Source organism: Triticum dicoccoides, chromosome 6A, assembly GCF_002162155.2.
Source record: "Triticum dicoccoides isolate Atlit2015 ecotype Zavitan chromosome 6A, WEW_v2.0, whole genome shotgun sequence".
Taxonomy (NCBI): Eukaryota; Viridiplantae; Streptophyta; class Magnoliopsida; order Poales; family Poaceae; genus Triticum; species Triticum dicoccoides.
In genome coordinates this window covers 499848988-499866068 of record NC_041390.1, presented here as the reverse complement: position 1 = coordinate 499866068, position 17081 = coordinate 499848988, and the positions used below count along the sequence as shown (strand labels likewise).

Genomic DNA, 17081 nt, shown 5'->3' with positions numbered 1-17081 from the left:
CTGACTTGGAGTCTAAGAGGTGAATAGGACGATAAAGTAGCAGGTAATTTTAAGCACTGCATAACATAAGCAGAAACAAAAAGAGTGCGACCTCTCTTGTGGACCCGTGTACTCCTCAGGTTCATCTGCTGAGTCGATGATGGTGATGCCGTTGCAGTGGGTGACGGCGGCAGGGAAGGAGATCTGAGGCGGCGAAAGACGGTCAAGAGTCGTGATGTCTGGTTTGGTGGATGCTTATGTCGATGGAGTAGCTCAGGTGAGGTGGGCGGTGTCGCGGCAGGAGCAGGACAAACCACAAAAAGTTTTCTTCGACACCTATCTGTAACTGAAGTAATTCTGTAAGAGCTCATTTAGCTTGCATGATTCTAAAAATGCAGGCAAAGGAAAAACATTGGAATAGGATAGGAGTGCACATGGTAAACAGAGCATTTGTAAACACATGATTTCTGTCAACTTGGGTGTTTGGTTCACAGAAATTGGAAGAGCAGAGGAATGCAAAGAAACATGGCCAAAATAAAGTGAAACCATATGAAAGCGTGTACAGTTAGAATGTTATTCTGCCACTAATGCATTTGGTCTTTTTTTCATGCATATGATTTTGAAAAGTAGGTCCAGGTGGATGTTTTGCTCCATTCCTTTCAACAAAATGCATGAATAATTGATAGTAGAGTGCCATAGGAAAATTTTCTATTGCTATATTTTTTCTTGAACAAAAATATCCCTAATGGATCGACATGAATGTAGAGTAATAAGTGATGGGACAACTGTACAACCTCTTTGCCGTAGCCGTGTCGACCTCAGCATCATTAGGTTGGTCGCTGAAGAAGTTGAAGTAGAGGTGGTTGTCGAAGGTGTGGAGGAAGATCTGAGGAATCTATAGACGGTGTCCAGGGCACTGCTCTGTTGTGATGGATAGTTCCGTCGTTGGAGTAGCTCCGGCGAGCCATAATACGTCGAGGCTGAAGCAGCACCAGGCAGACATCGTTAATCTCAAGTGGGATTCTAATAGCTTCTCCAATAGATGATGTAAAATACACTACCAAAAATTGATAAATGTAAAATTTACATCACCAAAAACCAATGTACTATAACAGATGAGGTAAAAACTGTTGGCTCTGAACTTAACTGTCAAAACTGAAATTTACTGTGGAATCTGAATGTTATTGTTGAAACTGAAGACAATGGTAGGAGAGAGGCAATTCACATGTAGTTTAGGGAGGGCCTATGTTCATCTTTAACCTGCGCCCTCTGAGCCGCCAGCCACCACCGGCCCAACTGCCGGCCGCCGCCACCCGCGGCCGGCGGCGCTCCCGTGCCACCTCGCCTCCCCGAAACCACTCCCCACCACCGGTCCACCGCCGCCCCGGCCAGCACTCTAGCCCCACCACCGCGCCCCCACTACCGCGACCACCGCCCCCACCCCGAACCCTAAGATAGATATTGGGGTACCTCTCCGGCGAACCACCCTCCCCACCGCGGGTGGTCCTTCCTTAACTCCGGTGAGCCCCCATACCCCCCTGAAAATCGACTGACCCAAAAGTCGATTCAGTCGACTGAAGTGTAGCTAAATCGGAGTAGAGCAGCAGCACGAGCGAGGGGGAGAGCAAAAGCAGCAGCGCGAGCGAGTGAGCGAGAGCTGGAGCAGCAGTAGCTCCGGCTGGTATGGACGCGCCATCGAAGGAGCCTCCCACTGGGGGAGAGCCACCGTGGAGATGGCCGGCTTCGCAGTAGCTGCGCCATGGGGGTGAGGGATGGAGCACCGTCGGCGTCAGGAGGTCGAGTTAAGGAGAAGGTGCGATGCGATGAGTGTACAACCTGTTTGGTGGCGTCGAGTAGGCCTCGGCTTCGTCCGAGGAGTCGGTGAGGATGTTGTGGTTCCGGTGGAGTAGGTTAAGGCAACGCTGTGGGGATGGAGCAGCCGCGATAGACGAGGCGATCATCGGAGCAGCTCCTTGGAGCTGGAGGATGGTCGACTGAACCAGTGGGATGACGAGATGAATGATGAATCCTCATCCAGGGAGGTGGATGGGGGACGTCGAGCTGTTGCCGTGGACTACGTCGTCGGGGAAGAGGCTTCAGCTGGGCAGCGGTGAGGTGGCAGACAGAGGAGGGTGAGGTTTCGCATCTGGAGCGGAGAGGTTATGGCGGCCTGGGATTTTGAATGGCGAGAAGGAGGCGATGGGAGGGGGAACCATGACTTAGGGATGCGCTTGTCCAAAATGTAGGGTGTGTTACAAAAGTACCCCCACCAATTTGAACTAGCGGCCCTTTCGGCTTAGGGTTAGAAAGAGGATTTCGCATGTCGGGATTTGGCAGCTGGAGGGAGTTTTCACGCGCATTGTAATTTCGGGATGGCAAGGCGTGGGTTGTGAAGGCGCGAGTTTTGGGAGCACGATATCTGAATTTGTAGGATATAACAAGGCGTGGGTTGAATTTTAGGGACAAGCCTAACATGTAATATTGTACTTGTACGTACCAAATCAATTTCCACCTCCCTCAGTGAAAAAAACAAAAAACTATTCACACCACACGAAGAGAGAGTCTTGTCCCGTTTTACTATACAAATGCTTTTCAAAGCTATGAAGCCTTGTTATGTCCAATTAATTTTTTTTGCTGCCTATATAATGCATGTAACCTATTCATACCAACTAAATTTGAATTCGTTTCTCTATTTGAATAAGAATCTACAATCATGATTGTTGCTAACTTCAACCATCATTCGTGTATTACCTTAACAACACACCACATGATTACTATAGAGATAGATATGAACTATGTGTACTATATGAACTCGAATTCAATTTTTTGAATACACTTGATGTTGATTCCAAAAAATAGTACATTTGATGTAGTAACAAGATATTCATAATCTAAACCATGTTCCATACGTACACCATGCTTATCACATAGAGTATAGTGCCCCGCCCCTACATTATGACAAGTATTTAGCCCTGAGCTGCAAAAGCTACACATTAGCCCAAATTATAATCAATGTTCTACATTATGATATCTTCTTCAAGTATCTGTATCCACTTTTTTATAATGAATTATGATCTTTGTTCGTCTTTTATACCTTCACGACTCTCTTCTCTTTGTAGCTAGCTAGCGCTAACTTCCTATCATGCATGCACACGCCCGCCCTGTCGGCGTCCTGGGAACGGGGGTACCTAGACTTGCCTACCTGTGGCCCACGACGTGGCTCCGTCAATGGCCTAGTATCGCCCAGCTTCAGCAACAACAACAACTCAAGACCCTCGCGAGGTGGGAGACACCAAGACCTTCCTAGGGGGCGGTGAGGGAGTCCTGGATTAGGGGGTCTCCGGACAGCCGGACTATATCCTTTGGCCGGACTATTAGATTATGAAGATACAAGATTGAAGACTTCGTCTCGTGTCCGGATGGGACTCTACTTGGTGTGGAAGGCAAGCTAGGAAATACGGATATGTATATCTCCTCCTTTCTAACTGACCTTGTGTAACCCTAGCCCTTTCCGGTGTCTATATAAACCGGAGGGTTTTAGTCCGTAGGACAACATACAATCATACCATAGGCTAGCTTCTAGGGTTTAGCCTCTCCGATCTTGTGGTAGATCAACTCTTGTAATACACATATCATCAAGAATAAATCAAGCAGGACGTAGGGTTTTACCTCCATCAAGAGGGCCCGAACCTGGGTAAAACATCGTGTCCCCTGCCTCCTGTTACCATCCGCCTAGACGCACAGTTCGGGACCCCCTACCCGAGATCCGCCGGTTTTGACACCGACAGGCGGCCTCACTAGGCTAGCTCCCGAGGAGCGGATATATCAAGGCAAGGTGCACCTCGCGAGGTTCACATGAGGTGAGCCATGATGACCAAGGCCAGGCGGGCGCCAGCGGGCGCAGTGTACCAGTTTCCTCTTTGGTGCCAAGGAGGCAAGCGCACGTGCGGAGTCCCGAGGAATCAAGCAAAGTTTTCCATATTGGTGCAACAAGACCAAGACCGCCAGGACGACATGATGGAGGTCATCGCGGAGCCCACCACAGCGTCACTGAAAGTGCAACTATCCCTGGGTGGTTTTGATAATTCTTAACAACATATAGCTCATTGAGCTAATGGTATTTGAAGATAACTTGACAAATTCAAAATGAAGGATGGTGAAGGTGTCGCTGAAATGTACTCTAGGCTTGCTCTCATCCCAAATGATATTGCCGGCTTAGGAAGTGAAGAGATGACCGATAGATTCATCATCAAGAAGATCCTAAGAGCCTTGGATGGAAAATATGATACTGTGTGCACATTGATCCAAATGATGCCCAATTACAAAGATATCAAGCCAACGGAAGTCATTGGAAGAATTGTTGCTCATGAGATGTCACTCAAGGATAAGGAAGAGCTTCACAACAAGTCAAGTGGTGCTTACAAAGCCTCATGTGATACTCTCACATCATCAAGTGAGAAACAAACTTTCAAGAAAGAATTGAGCCTAATGGTGAATAACTTCAACAAGTTTTACAAGAGTAGAAGCAAGGAAAGAAGTTCCAAGTTAAGGTCCTACAATGACAAAAGATCTTCTAGTCGTGAGCGCAATTGCTACAATTGTGGAAGACCCGGACACTAGTCCAATGAGTGTATGGCTCCCTACAAAAGAAGAGAAGATTCTCCTCAAAGAAGAAGAAGAATAAGAGAAGAATCACCACCAAGAGAGAGAAGGAGTAGAGATGAACGTTATGAACGAAGAACACCACGGAGAAGCAAGGATTTGTGAAGGAAGGACATGTCATCAAAGAGCTACACAATACGAAGACATCAAGCTCAAGTTGGTGAATGGGTATCCGGCTCCGACTCCGACGATCACTCTGAGAGAAGTTATCACTCTGACTCCGAATATACTCAAGATGAAGGTGTTGCTGGTCTAGCACTTGTGTCAACCAACTCCTACGACATGTTTGACTCACCAAATGAAGGGATTCGAAGATGCTTCATGGCTAAAGGCCCAAAGGTATCACACCCCGAGTATGTTGATTTCAATAGTGATGAAGATGATTTGCTAGGTGATGATGATTTACCTGTTGACAACTATAGTTATGAAAACTATGATGAACTTGATATTAATCATGCTAATCAAGATAAAATGAATGGCAATGATAAGAAGGAGATTGAGCGTCTAACTAAAGAACTAAACACTCTTAAGTTAGCTCATGAAACTACCTTGGAAGATCATTGAGAAATTTTAAAGACTCATTAGAAACCACGCTTTGAAAAGCCCAATCTTGATCAAGAGCATGAGTTCTTAAAAGCGATCAATGATGATCTTCGCAAGAAAATTTCTTCTTACATTGCCAAGCGTTTACTCTTGTCTACTTACACGCCACAAGTTAAATCTAGCAATAAGAACAAGAAAGATTCTTCTTCTAGTAGTAACAACATTTATGCTAAATACAATGTTGTTACTTCTAGTAGTTCTCTTGATTCCACTAATGATTCTCTTAGACAAGTTACACTTGAGCAAGAAAATAGCTTATTGAAGGGAATATTAGAGAAAGGTGTTTACAACAGCCTTGCCGGAAGTAAGCAATTTGAGGAAATTGTACGCAAACAAGGAAGCCACCGGAAGAATCAAGGTATTGGTTTTGAACGAAAGTTCAGTGCCAATGGAGTTGAATGGGAAGAAGATCAATACCCCAAGACGAAGTTTTTTCCTCAACAAGAGAAGTATGATACTTCTTTCCAAGGAACACAAGCTCAAGATGATCTTCCACCACAATACCACAAGCTAAAAGGCAAGGACGATCTTCAAGAGGAGATTGATGCATTTGTAGAAGCACCTAAGGCCTTGGTCAAGTGGGTTCCCAAGACTACATCAAGTTACACTTCATCAAGTACGACTACAACTCCAAGGATTCCCATCAAGATGGTGTGGATCCCTAAGAAGAAGAACTAGAGAGTTCTTGAGGGTGACTCCGCCAACATACTTCACTCTTATCATCTTGGCAAGGACAAGTGCAAACAACTTCCATATCTTGGAACGCACTAGTTCAAGGAGTCACAAACCCTCTTGTCGGTAAGACAAGGGACAAGGTAACCTAATGCTTTCATGGACATCATCCTATGCGACCATCACTCTATGTCTCTGGATATCCTTGTTTGTTCCCTGTGGGACTAACTCGTGTAGGTATTGAAAGTGCAACTCACTCCAAAAGATTGCTCCAAATGATCTACATCAACATTGAACATCTACATCTTAAACACCTACATGAAGTCATCATCGACAAAGCCCAAGGTTAATTCATCCCTCTTAGGGGGGATATCACATCTAGGGGGAGCTTTACTCTAATTAATTGAGCTAAAGCAACTCTAATGATGTGAGCACACCAATGCTTTATGGAAAAGTGGCAACCCCACTTGTGCTTAAACGATGAGTATGACCTATGATCAAATGTTCTCATTTGACTCCTAAGTCAATATACTCATATATAGATGACCTAGTTATCGCCAAATTGCTTGATTGATGCTAGAATGATTGTGCATGCTTTGTCACATATTTCATTTGCCATTTTATTGTGTGAGCATGTTGCATGCATATTTTACTCATTCGAGGAAATCCATTTGTTGCTTTGATTGTTTTTTTCCAAATGGATGGACAAGAATGCCAAAGAACCTCCTCTAGCTATCTATGATTTTCGCGTCTCAAACTCTATTCATGCTACATCACAAAGTCTGATCAAGTCAGATTCGAACCACTCTGTGTGAGGAGCACTCAGAGTCCCCGATTCGTCATAGACTTAAACTTCCAAAACCTCTTTGTGCTTTTCAGTATGACTGAGTCATCCTTTTCGGTCACACTGAGATCACTAAGTTGATCTAGGTTTTCAATCTCGGTGCAACCGATTAGAAATGCTCGGTCACACGAAGTTGCAACAACCACTTGCGATTCTGCATCTCGGTGCCACCGAGTTGTTCCACTCGATCACACCGACAGGGTCAAGATATATAAACCCACGGGTGAGATTTTGGAAATTTCTTCGAAACCTCTCAGCCCGGGCATGTCCTGCTCTGCCGCCTCGGGTCTCCGGATCATCCTCTTGCCGCCAGCGACCTCCCGCCACTGGTTTCCATCGCCATCAACAGATTTCTGCCCCTCCGTTGCCGCCGTAGTGTACTCCGCCGAATTAGGGTATGAGTTCGAACTTTTGTGCTATTCCTTTAACTCCTATTCGTAACACATTACGTTGCCATGTTCATGGCCACATATGCAATCAATCTATCCACTGAAAACACCCTCTAGATTAGATTGGATTTGAAAATTTAGGGTTATGTCTCCTCCGAACTTATCTCGGACCGACCGAATTGTAGAAATCGGTCTCACAGATTTGGCTTAGGCCATTGCAGTTGCACTTTCGGTCTGACCAAAAACTGCAAATCGGTGTGACCGAGTTCAATTCTTTGTGAAACCCTAGCAGTCTCGGTGCCACTGAACTGTGACTCGGTCTGACCGAGTTCACTAGTTTAGGTTCCAAAAGCTGCTTTGGTATCACCGAATTTACAAATCGGTAGCTCCGAAATGCTTTCTATGAAGAACTAAAACTAAGTTTTTAAGTCATCCTTTTTGCAAAAACTCTGCACTTTGTGATGCTCTTCCACTCTACCTCGTCTATATCTATTCACAGGATCTGCTGTCAGTAAGTTTGCATAGATGTCTGACCAGAGCGACAACCAGAACAAGTCAGAGGAACAGGTGCAATGGAGTGATGGCAGTAGTCCCTCTAGCACTTCTGATGATGGCAGTAGGAGCACACCAAGCAACTTGCCCAAAGCCGCCACCAGGTCAAGGAAGAAGAAAACCTCAGATTCTGAAGATCAGGAGTATGTGGCTGTTGAGGAGGAAGTCAGCTCCAAGAAGAAGGTGTTGAAGAAGGAGTATGGCATGGTTGCATCAACTAAGCTTGTCTTGCACAAGAAGGCCCCTGCCGAGAGGGTGCCAACCTTAAAGGTGAGAGCCTCAACTGCTGAAACCTTCAAGCCAACTGAAGAGGTTTTTGGAGAAGTAAAGAAGAGGAAGGAAAGGGTCAAGAAGACCATTGCCAGAGTGCTTGGTAGATCCTCCATTATGAAAGATCCAGAGGAAGAGGAGGAGGAAGAGATGCTGCACCAGCCCCTAAGTCTCAGAAGCTTTTGGGAGATGCAATCAAGTCAGGGGCTGCTCCATCTAAGGCCAAATCTTCTCCCAAAGCTGCTGCTCAAAAACCCCCAAAGCCCAAGAGGAACACCAGGAGTATACCTGCTGAGGAGAAGAACAAGGCCCCAGTGCCTAAAGCTGAAGAAGAGGAAGATGATTCTCTTGTTTTGAGGAAGTTGAAGGCCAAAAGTCCTGACCACAATGATGCTCATCCAGTTGCCGAGGACATGCACATCAGGAAAGATGCAGGACTGAGATTGTGGAGACAGTCTGATCCCTATGCTGTTAGGAGGAAGACTGCAGTTGTCTACATGCTCCATACAAAGGAACAACAAGACTTCTATGAGACAATTTTGCTTGACAAGAAGCCCATTATATGTGACATGAAATGGGTCGATTGGGAATACATCCAGGAAAATGAAGATCACTTCCCAGGAGTGTATGACAGCTTTAAGTCTTGTGGAGTAGATGAATTCGTTGGACAAAAGCTTACCAAATGGAATGATGAGTTGATTATACAATTTTACTCCACTGCCCACTTCTATCCAGATGGGAGGATAGTATGGATGTCTGAGGGTACCAGGTACCAATCCATAGTTGAGGAGTGGGCCAAGCTAATCAATGCCCCCTAAGAACATGAAGATGACTTGGATGTGTGTGCCACCAAGAAGAAAGACCACAACTCCATGGCAAACATGTACAAAGAGATCCCTGATAAGGCTTTGGAAACTCACAAGCTTGGATCTGTGCATTTCTTGTTGTCTGGTCAGCCTACCATCAACTGGATCTTAAGGCACACATTGCTACCCAAGTCGGGAGATCACAAGATGATCAGAGGACATTCCATCAACCTGCTGCAGCTTTTTGATGTTCCCCAGAAGTTCAAAATTATGAGTTTGATCGTATAAACGATCAAGAGGACTGTTGCTGATCAAAAGAGGAGTTGTGGGTATGCTCCACATATTCAAGAGCTCATTAATTCTAAGATGGGCACAGGAACTTATTTGCTGGACAAGGAGGATCTACCCCTACATCCTGAGTTTTAAGACAACACTATCGTGATGAATGAGGAGGAACCATCATCAGCTCAAGTCCAGGAGAAGAGAGCCAAGGCAAAGGCTGAGAAAGCTACCTAGATGCCAAGTGTTGAAGATGCATCTCGAGTCTTCCTGAAAAGCAAGCAAGATCAGTTAGTCTATCTGATTCAAGCTACACTGAGGATTGAGAAGGGCTTGGCCACCCTGACTCAGAATCAGGAGAGCCTGGAGAGGATTGTGGAGACAAAATTCTATGATCTTGATCTGAAGGTGACTGAGATTCAGACTACAGTTGAGCAGCTTCAGGAGGAAGCAGAGGAGAGGAAAGGAAAGGAAACTACTGATGCTTTTCAGCGTGTGCCATGAGGTCCAAGGTCTACTGCAGTGCCAATTTCAGATGCTAGAGCTTCAGTGTCACCACCAGCAGCTACAGCTCCAGTGCCACCTCCAGCACCCACTCCATCAGCTCCAACTACATCATCGGAAGCCTTCGTCCTTGGAGTTCTCTCTACACCACCTCCCGAAGACCAAGCCTGAGTGACGTATAGCACTATGCATTTTCGAACTTTTTGGTAACTTGTTGCCAAAGGGGGAGAAATATGTATAGATCATAGGCTTCGAGAGAGAGTGTCTTGCTTCTTATCTCTTGCTTTTGGTTGAACTTCTTGTCTTTGTGTGAGATACTTTATGTCCTTATGTACTTGTGAGATACTTATGTGATCATGTGGTTGATCATTTGCTACTTTAATGCTTGGTTGAATGATGCTATCTTTTATATCTCATATATGATCATTCATTTGCTTGGTGATGAGTGCATGCTTTTAATTTCTATCATTTTGAGCGCTCCACCAAGATGTATGTGACACGGAAGAGTAACCCATGAACCTAATCGATTGTGCATTTGAATTCAAAAGCAAATATTAAATAATGCAAAAATTTAAGGGGAGCTCTTGCTTATCACACACTTCTCAAAGCGACTATGTTTTTCAATCTTATGATCATTTGTCGAAGCTTTGATCTATATATTGTCATCAATTACCAAAAAAGGGGAGATTGAAAGTGCAACTATCCTTGGGTGGTTTTGATAATTCTTAACAACATATAGCTCATTGAGCTAATGCTATTTGAAGATAAATATTTCAGGAAAGCTCAATGATTGGCATGACATGGATTAGAAAGCGGACCCCTCAAAATTCTAAGGACAAAAGATTGGCTCAAGCTCAAAGCACAACACTCTACATTTTACTTTTAGTGATCCAAGATCACATCGAGTCCATAGGAAAAGCCAATACTATTAAAAAGGGGTGAGGTGTTGCTTAATGAGTTACTTGCTCAAAATGCCTAGTGATATGCTCCAAAAATCCTCAACTACTTTCTCATATACACATATGTCCCAAACCAAAAGTCAAACCCGACCCCACCGAAATCTTCTATCCGGCGCCACCGAGTTCACTTGACATAGCCACTGCCAGAAACCCTAGTCACTTCGGTTTCACCGATAGGGATCTCGGTCTCACTGAGATGGGATTGCAAACTCTATGTTTCCCTTTGTAACATTTCGGTCTAACCGAGATGAGCGATCGGTCCCACTGAGACTGCAATGCAAACTCTCTGTTTCCCCTTCGTAATGTTTCGGTCGAACCGAGATGAGCGAATCGGTCCCACCGAGTTTGCCTGACCAACTCTCTGTTTGTCTATTACCAAAATCGGTCCCACCGAGTTTGTGTAATAGGTCTCACCGAGATTACGTTATGCCCTAACCCTAATGGAATTGGTCCCACCGAGTTGACATGTCAGTCCCACCAAAATGCCTAATGGTTAGATTTTGTGTGGAGGCTATATATACCCCTCCAGCCACTCTTCATTCCTGGAGAGAGCCATCAGAATATGCCTACACTTCCAACATACACTTTTTGAGAAAGAACCACCTACGCTTGTGTTGAGGTCAAGATATTCCGTTCCAACCACATAAATCTTGATCTCTAGCCTTCCCCAAGTTGCTTTCCACTCAAATCATGTTTCTACCAAATCCTATCCTATGAGAGAGAGCTGAGTGTTGGGGAGACTATCATTTGAAGCACAAGAGCAAGGAGTTCATCATCAAGGCACCATCTATTACCGTTTGGAGAGTGGTGTCTCCTAGATTGGTTAGGTGTTACTTGGGAGCCTCCGTCAAGATTGTGAAGTTGAACCAAGGAGTTTGTACGGGCGAGGAGATCGCCTACTTCGTGAAGATCTACCCTAGTGAGGCAAGTCCTTCGTGGGCGATGGCCATGGTGGGATAGAGAAGGTTGCTTCTTCGTGGACCCTTCATGGGTGGAGCCCTCCGTGGACTCGCGCAACGGTTACCCTTCGTGGGTTGAAGTCTCCATCAACGTGGATGTACGATAGCACCACCTATCGGAACCACGCCAAAAATCCCCGTGTCTACATTGTGTTTGCTCCCTCCAAACTCCTCCCTTTACCTTCATATGCAATTGTTTTACATTCCGCTGCTATACTCTTATAATTGCATGTGTAGGTTGATTACTTGAATTGTGCTAAGTTGTTAAAATCTGCCAAGACTTAAAATTGGGAAAAGGCTAGATTTTTAATTGGTCAAGTAGTCTAATCACCCCCTCTAGACATACTTTCGATCCTACAGTCACCACCAGAGCCTTTTGCAGGCTAAGACTACTTTTGTCAGGATAGCTTGTACTAGTTGTCCCCCTTCAAATTTGGCCATTGTGGGATCCCTTCCTGCCTACATTTGGGAAGAGGACCAAGGCCACTATAAATAGGACTTAGCTACCACCGTAGAAGGGGACGGATCATCCAGATCGTCCTCTCACCCACTAGCTCATCGAGCTCAAGAACACCTCACCTCCCGAGGTTGTTCCACCAATGTACTAGTTCATCCTCAGCCCCTCGAGGCAATCCACCACAAAGCTGGAGTAGGGTATTACACCACAAGGTGGCCCGAACCAGGATAAACCGCTATGTCTCTTGTACCTTGGGTTCGTCGAGCTAGGCCGTGGAATCATCGAGCAGGCGGACTGGGAGGGGAGAGTTCTTTGCACGCACCCCAGTGTTCGAACCTCTCCAGGGCTGCGGAACCCTGAATCCGATACGCCCCCCTCTCACCCTCCCTCAGCGTCCCCTCCATCGTGCATGTTCGTTATTTCTCTTTAGGCCGTTCACCTGTGGTGTGTGTAGGCCCCCCGGCTCCTTCTTTTCGGCACACACCGGTCGATATCTCTCTCTAGCCAAGTGTGCCTACCACAAACACATACTTCCCCTCTTTTCTTCTCACCGTCAATGCCCCCCTATGTCCAATACGGTTCCACACAGGTGCACACTCCCGTCCCTCTTTTCATCGATCTCATACTCGCACACTCCTCCCCTATCGACATAGTAGGCCTCTCGCACCACCTCCTAGCCGCACCACTCTCCCCCTGTCTGTCTCTCTAGACCTTATTTGCTTCTAACGCATGCATGCATGTATACGTACTGATCTCCCTACATATAGCTAGGTCGACTATAATTCTTTTTCCCCACGCATCGATAGACTTGCCTCACTAGTTATGTCTCTCCCTTTCTCGGACACACGACGGTTGATCTTCCTATGTAGTTACGTATGCTTACCACAACCATACCGTCTCCCCTCATCATCCTTGCATACCTCCCGACCCGTCTCTCACACGCACGTGCATAGATACACAGGCATTCCCCACCCTCTCTCTTATTGATATTACACTCATATCCTCTGTTTGTCTAGCAGGCCTCTCCCACCATTTGTGAGAAGCCACTCCACCACCAACCCTCCGACACTCTACCTTTGTCTTTCTCCCAACCTTATTCCTCTGCTACACATATGCATGGATGTTGATCGATCTCCCTCAATACATAGCTAGGTCTCTCTCCTTCTGCACACATATACTAGTCGATATACCTCTTTATAGTTAGGTCTCTCTCCTTCTGCACACATATACTAGTCGATATACCTCTTTATAGTTAGGTCTCTGCCCCCTACCCCCCCCCACACACACACCGATAGTCGAACATTGTAGGTAGGTATCCATGCCACAGAGAAAAACTGCACCTCTGCCCTCTCAAATTCCAGTAGGCCAGCCGCCCTGTATCTTTGACGTGGGCAAACACAAATTCGATGGCACTCTTTATCGATTGTGCAGCCACACACTTCATCCCTGATTTTGATTCTATCGATATGTCTCGCCGATGATCCCTCCACTCTCATCTCGTGGATCGCTCCATCTATATATGATATATCCATGACTCTGTTTCACACATATTGCATATGCTACATTTTTTTGTTTGAGATATCATCGACCCATTGCCTCTGTTTCGCACAAACCATCTCTCGCACACCCACCCACGTACGTACCTACACCAAAAGAAGAGGTGCACGCAGGACGCATGTACTCACGTCTCGTTCCCGGCCACACCCGTGCGGGTACAGTGGAGTTCATTTCTGTATGAAAAGGCAGCCCACGTGATAATTTGACGCGTGTATTAGTTGTTTACTCGAAGGAGGGTCGTGTACCACGCGTAGACGGAACAAAGTTCGACTTAACGTGTTAGTATTGAATAAAGATTTATTCCTCAATGGCACGTACAGAATATGAAATGATTGTCGTCAGGAAAAAAGAAAAATCCGCTCCACTATATACAATGGAGCCTGACTGCCGGGGTTTGTCTCTCGTCACACCATCTCACACAAGGCGGCGGTGGCCTCTCTCTCTCTCTCACCGTTGGTCAGTGATCCGGAAGCATCCCGTCCGCCGGCAGAAAGGAAGGATGTGCATCGTTTCTCCGTTCGACGGTGTTGAGGCAGCACGTCCCCATTTGTTGTACCCGCTGTTCTCTCTAACCAAGCTCCGGCGCGGCAGGGCCTTCGCCACTTGCTCACTGCCGCAGTATGGGCAGATCCCGGCCGCCGGCACCCTCCTAGTTTCATCCCAATCACCCTCAGGAACAACTGAGGGAGTCCTGTATTAAGGGGTCCTCAGGAGTCCGAGCCATGTAATATGGGCCGAACTGATGGGCCATGAAGATAAAAAGTAGAAGGCCTTCCCCCGTGTCCGGATGGGACTCTCCTGTGTGTAGATGGCAAGTCCGGATGTATAATTTCTTTCTTCTATAAACTGACTTGGGGAAACCCAAGTCCCCTCCGGTGTCTATATAAACCGGGGGTTTAGTCCTTTGAGGCAAGGAGAATCCATATAGGCTAGAAAGTTAGGGTTTGGCCATTATGATCTCGAGGTAGATCAACTCTCGTAACCCCTATGCCCATCAAAGTCAATCAAGCAGGAAGTAGGGTTTTACCTCCATTGAGAGGGCCCGAACCTGGGTAAACATCGTGTCCCCTTTGTCTCTAGTTACCTTCGATCCTCAGATGCACAGTTCCGAACCCCTACCCGAGATCGACCGATTTTAACACCAACATTGGTGCTTTCACTGAGAGTTCCTCTGTATCGTCAATGGAAGGATTGATGGATCGCCTAGTCATTAATGACAGCATCACCTCTAGAAGGGCCCTGGCTCCAGAACAGGTCTTCCAGCTTGGCGGCTTCACCATGGGCGCCCGCTTGGCCGTTAAGCCAAAGGCAGCCCCCGCGATCGCCAATCATCACCTCCACATCAGCCTCGAACAATCCAAGAAGATGGATCTGGCAGATGTCTCGTCCTTGAACGAACTACTAGATCGCACCACCGCCCTAGGAGTCGCAACGGATTATGATCAGATTGGGCTTAAACCCGATGGGAGGGAAATCAAGTCCCCGCCGATCACCCATCTGGTAGCGGTCGTGGAGGAGCAAGCGGAGAATACTCCCCCCAAGTTAAGAAAGCTATGTTCGGATTTCTGAGCCTTGCGTGCCGGATACCTGTCTTCGGGAAGAGACTGTATGTCCTCCGAACATGGAATCAGGCATCAAGCCCGAAAGTCTCCAGGAACCCTTAGATCCTGGACTAGTGACCTCAGAGATTCTTCAAGCTCCAGATGAAATGGCGGGTCAGGGTTCGGATTTTAACCCACCCACCCACCACGAGCAATATTCCCCAACCAATTCAGGTCCTCAAAACGTATGTGACCTAATGTACATATGACAGTAGCCTCAGGAAACGGTCCATCATTTCTGGGCCAGGTTCCTCCTTGTTAGAAACAAGATTAAAGATTGCTGCGACGATGATGGGGTTTTAGTTTTTTGCCGCAACTTTACGAACGAGGGTATACTCAATGCCCTCAACCGCCGCTGCATACTGGAGTTTGCATATTTGGCACACATTGTACCAAAGTACTGCGCAATGGAAAGCGCTTGGAAAGCCCAGACAGCCCCATGGGATCCTCCTGCCTTTAAGCAGCTCACCGGTTGGCTAAAAGGATGCACCTTTACGGGCCACCCAGTCATCACCTCATTGACAAGAGAATTAAATCCTTCACATGACATAGAACTGTCCTTGACGAACTGCTCGACAAGCCCTATTAGATACACACTACGCTGAATACCGAACCAACACATAACCTTCGGGCATGTTGGGTGCTCCGGTAAGTGGGTAAGAGCGACGAGGCCATCCTCACCAACATCACCTCGGATATGCACTCTTCGGAAGACGACGGTCTTAATGTCTTTATGGTCTTCGAGACCTTTTCTTCAAACAATCAACGCAAGAGGGCGCTCCGCGACCTAGCTGAAGTCAACCAAGTAGCCGCAATAAATCCTTGGAATGATATGGCAATAACTTTTACTGCCGACGATGAACCAAGGGCCAGATCAGTCCGAGCACCTGCCGCCTTTGTCTTAAACCCAATTGTGGATGGTTTTAGGCTCACTAAGGTGCTCATGGATGATGGCAGCGGACTAAACCTCATCTACGAAGACACGCTCAATAAAATGCAAATGGACAAGAGTCGCATCGAGCAAAGCAGTACCACCTTTCGAGGCATTATCCCCAGTCAAGAAGCACGATGCTCGAGGAAAATCAAACTTGATGTAGTATTCGGCACACCATAGAACTACATGTCCGAAGAGTTACTCTTCCACGCGGCACCTTTCAACAGCGGATATCACGCCCTGTTGGGGCATGACGCCTTCACACGCTTTCAAGCAATACCCCATTACCGGTACATGAAGCTCAAAATGCCAGGGCCCAACGAAGTTATCACCATCACCAGTGATCCGAACACAGCACTCCACGCCAAAAACAAAACTACATCCTTGGCCCTCGAGGCACTTTCTGAGGGCCTCGCGACCGAGGAGTTAACCACTCTGTGGTCAATAGTGGACAAGGATGATGTAATCCTCGATAAGAGGCCCAAGACCACTTCTTTCAAACCAGCAGACGAAATAGTTAAATTTCAAGTACACCTGACAGATCCTAACAAAACAACCTCCATCGGAGCACATGTGGATCCGATAGTCGACGTCGCCTTGCGAGCGTTCCTGCGTGAAAATTGGGACATCTTTGCCTGGCATCCTTCGGATATGTCAGGAATCCCACGAAGACTGGACGAACACAACCTCAACATAATAAAGGGGTTCAAACGTGTCAAGCAAACGTTGCGATGATTTTCCGAACCCAAACGACAAGCTATGGGGGAGGATCTAGCCAAGCTACTTGAAACCGGGTTCATTAGAGAGATCACACACCCGAACTGGCTGGCAAACCTGGTCATGGTGCCAAAAAAGGATAAATCCTGGCGCCTTTGTGTCGATTTCAAGGACCTCAATAAGGCTTGCCCTAAGGACGCCTTCCCACTGCCCCGCATTGACCAAATCATTGACGCAATCGCAGGACACGACTCATTGTGTTTCCTCGATGCAAACTCCGGATACCATCAAATTAAGATTAAGGAGTCCGACCAGGCTGCAACAACATTCATTACCC

At 46.6% G+C, this 17081-nt stretch overlaps 1 pseudogene; it reads left to right on the top strand.

Annotated features, from left to right (window-relative positions):
* LOC119315931 overlaps positions 1-16762 on the top strand; it is a 68792-nt pseudogene extending 52030 nt beyond the window's left edge.
* Positions 16763-17081: the final 319 nt, after the last annotated feature.